We start from the raw sequence: 4,524 nt of genomic DNA, 5'->3' as shown, positions 1-4,524 counted from the left end.
ATACATTCTGGTGTAGATCAGCTTCATGTCAAATATTGGGATGCCAGGTATTCCATCCCGCCAAGTTACGCCTTGGCGGGGGCATGCCCCATACCTATACAGCACCGAGAGTTTGGCACTTTTCAGGGTTCCCCACAGAAATAACCACAACAGCCACAGACACTCAGCCCTTAAAAACATTCAATTCTGCACATTCTCACCCCATTTCAGCAGACAGCATTCATTATGGATTGAATCCCGCCTCTCCCTAAGGCAGATAATTTCCTCTTTTACACTAACGTTTTCTTACGCTTATATTTGCTTTACCAAAACTCACTCACGGCCACCCATATACATTTCATGATGGCAAATGTATTCCTTTTATTAAAAAGTTACACCAGCTGACCACTGTGCCATTCCTACTACCTATATTTCTTCACTTGGCTACCGTACAAAACTTCTTATCAGCAAACGCCACGTTTCTACATTCATGTCATCTCGCCCTGTTCTCTATCTAGCCACATACAAACAATTACTACATATGTACGTTCTGCAACTCCCCATTAAAACATTACATTTAAAATCATGACTCACTCATAATTATAACTACTAGTACTGAACATGAGAAAAGCACATCAGTGCAATAGATTTCACGTTACTTAACCCTCCACTTTAACGGCTTATGTTTTATAGCCACTGTTATATATACCATTCGATAATGATACTTAGCTCGCTTCATGGTCACTTCATTTACTTCGCAGTCTATGATCATGTCAACCTTCACCTACATGCCCATTCTGCTAAAAACATATTGTTTCAACTACGCAATTTTATAATTTCTCCTAATTTATCTCACACTGTTGTTATTTTCTCATATACAAAGCCTGCTGGGACATATGCGTCTGCTCCTATTCTCCACTATCAAGTTTTCTGGTTCTAGCTTAGCAAAACAGCGAAGAGGATACCCACCTGCACATAAGCCTATCAAAATGCCTTATAAACCTTACAAACACTAAAAGTGCATCTCCACGAAATAACAGACAACGGAGCAGGACAGAAGGGTACACAAGTTGCGACCTAGGGAGCTCTAATTCTACGGGCTTGCTGATTCTTTTGTCAATCAAGGCTCGTATGATGGCTGTTAAATCCGTGAGTACATACACTGGGCATATTTCAGCTACATTTCTCATGCGTTTATACGCACAGCCAGTGTTTTACATATATAGCAAAGCGAAAGTGCTCAACGGTACACGCTCATCAGACTGTACAAATTCACACAAGGACAGCCATAATCCACAACCGTCTCTTAAAGGGTTACTTAGCATTTCTCACTTTCTCATAACAAAGACTTTGCAAAAAGAAATGATATCGCATAAAAAACATGTTTTCAACATACAAAAATGCCAAGCTACGCACACATACAAGACATACACTGTCTATAACTCATTCAACTGGCAAAATCTAGGCCTGTCATTAAAAGTATTGATATAAAAATGACGCCAAGTTACGGTACTACAAACGATATAGGCTATCTCGCCTCACCGAAATTACATAAACTGTATTCCAAAGCAATGCTACCCAATGTTTCCTCAACTGATTCAAGTCACTTGGCCCTGTGTGTATAAGCATACACACAAGATATGATCATATCTCACAAAGTAATATTATCACAAACTATTTACAAAATACTGAATTAAACAAAAACTTTAAAAAATATATTTTTAAATGACTTTTGGTCCCAAATGGAATATAAAAAAGAAGAAGCCAATTGCACCCAGACCGCCATTTTATTGTCAGTTTTCTGTTTTGCTGAATTAGGTGTGTTAATGCAATGATACTAGAAGACTCCCGTTCCTCCCCATACCTCTCACCTTTAGTTTATATTCTCTCCACCCCACTCCACAACAGGCTACTTACTCTGTTCTTTTTTCAGTTTTATTCCTTCTTTTACTCCCTTTTCTTTCTCGTCCATCTTTAAAATAGCATTTGAGTTTGAAACACTCTCAGAGTTGTACTTTTGCACTTTCACATTCCAACTGATTATCAGATCGTTTGCATGCTTGTGCTTGTACGGAACTCAGGAACCCGTACTCCCCCAGGCCACTCCCTGGACATGCCCCTGGGTTAGGGCTCTGGCTCCTGAATAATTTGTGCAGGGGTGGCGTGGCTTTCAGCTGGACTGTATTAAGTTCCCAGAACTTAAACTGTAACGTGCAGTCCGTGAGATTCTGACATGGCATCAGACGAACCTCACCACAACATTCTATCACTACTGGGTGTGTGTTAATCCTGGAGTGTATTTAGTTTATTTCTGTAGGCTTGTGTACGGTCCAGGCCGACATAGCAGTTTAAAGTTGCTTTTTAAATGTGATTGTCACATGCTGTGACCAACCTGGTAGCGATGTTGCAGTGTTTCCAGGTGCTAATCTGAAGAAGCAACAGGCACACGTTTGCAGCCTTACATCATCGAGCTGTTCTGGTTACACAAAAGAGACTGATTTCCTTCTTTGAGTTTTCGTCTCTGCATTTCACTCAACTTCCCAGCATCCTTCCCTACAAAAGCACACTTCCTGGCAGGCTGTGATTGGCTGCCGAGCTCAGGTGTTTTCCACATTGAGCGCAGTGTAGCGGGGTGTCTTGCGCGGTATCCGCTGGTCTGACCCCGCCCCTTCTGCTGCCCTTCCTCTCAGATCCTGCTTTTGTCAGACTACTTCTATGCCTGCCTGCGGAGGGAGCACTCTGGACGGAAGCTGTGAAGTTCATGAGCCAAGAAGCACTGTAGGACCCATGCCCTCCTGCAGACTACTGGAGGATTGTGGGATTTGTAGTCTTATCCTATTTTTGATCTTTGCATCTGCATCTTTCACTATGATTTTGGAAAGGACCAGCAAACTCTCTCTCTCTCTCTCTTTCTCTCTCCTCTCAAAAGGACAAGCAGCCCAACCACATTGTGTCTCCTTGCTTGTCAGAACACTCCTGCAGTTCAGGCCTGGGCCTGCAGAGGGCAGCATGTAAACGTGTGTAGGAATTCTTTCACTGTGGGTCTTTTAGTGAGGGACTCAACAAGTGGATAAAATGAAAACTTGGCGGAGAAAAAGAAAAAAACTGTGCCAGAAATGCTTATATTTTTGTCTGTGGAAGGAGGTGGTCTGGCTATTTTAAAGCAGTCTGCCATAACCTTTTTTATGCTTCTTTGAATGTCATCCATTTACCTGTAAACACATTTTAGCTTGAGTTTCAATCATTTTTATTTGTGAGGGATTTATATTTGTGCATCTTATTTACCAACCATCATTGGAGAAAGGTACTAATTGACCTTTAACCTTTACTTAAAAGCATTTAGGAGTGTGTAATCCCTCTGAAGTATAAACAGTCTGTGACTGAAAAACAGAAAATCAGGGAAGATGTGTATCAACGAGAGGATAAGGTGTTTTGCTTTAGGGAAATATGTGCAAGATCATCCTTCCCCGTTCGTGTGCCAGACATTGTCTCATTGTTTTCACGGTCATATATCAAATGCTTGTAGAGTGACCCAGATTCGAAGAATACCATTCATGTATTAAAGTAGGTCGGTTGGTGGCAAAGCTTGTATGCTTGGAAGGTGTTTTTGGCTTTATCAAACCCCCACCCTCCCCATTTCCCTCCATCCGAGCTTTGCCTTTGGCCTTCGATACAGCTCTCTCACAGGCGTCCCGTGTCACATGATCTCTCTGTGGCGCCTCGCCCCACAACATGGCCGCCGGGCCATGCGTGAAGCCTGGTGCCTGGTGGCTAAAATGGCCGCGTGTCAGGTGGCAGGTGCGCTTGTAGGAGAAACTGTACATTTAGGAATTAACACCCCCGTCCCGGTCCCTCTTCAGGGCTGGCCGGCAGGTGATTTGTTGCCCTTGGCTACTGTTTGATCAGTTATTTGATGCATTGTTTGCAGGTTGCTTGTATTTTTACAGTAAGGGTGAATGTCCTCACGTCTGTTAGAGATATTCCCTTGCAGGGAGCGGAAATGAATGCCTTCTCAGTCTGAGCAGTCAGTGTGTTGGTGTGTGTGTGGAAGTAAGGATGCTTATTTTCTGCTCCCAGTGCACGGATCCTGCTGTCCCGTTGCTAGGGCTGCACGGTGTATCGTATCGAAACCTTTTTAAGCGTAAGAATAACTGTTGCTATGGGAATGTATAGGCAATGTTTCATTTGTTTTTCTTTAATCATACCTGATGTGGTAGCACACATCCAAGCGTCAGAGGTCATGTGAAGTGCTTTTGCCGGGAAAGGACTTCATCATCGATATCTATTGGGTGCTGATAAGACAGCCAATCAGTAGCGAGGTCGTACTGCTTCTGTGTGACCATGTGATTTGCTTTTTCAGTCACATGGAAGCTGCAAGGCCTTGCTGTTCATTGGCTGTCTTTTCAGCTCCAATTAATATCAGCGAAGTTTGTTTATTTCCCAGAAGCCTTTCACGTGGCCTCTGATGCTTGGATGATTGCTACCACATCAGGTGTGATTAAAGAGAAAAGACCAAAGATTGCCTATATGCCCCATGTTGGCAGT

This window comes from Anguilla rostrata, chromosome 13, assembly GCF_018555375.3.
Source record: "Anguilla rostrata isolate EN2019 chromosome 13, ASM1855537v3, whole genome shotgun sequence".
Lineage (NCBI taxonomy): Eukaryota > Metazoa > Chordata > Actinopteri > Anguilliformes > Anguillidae > Anguilla > Anguilla rostrata.
This window is presented reverse-complemented; position numbering follows the sequence as displayed.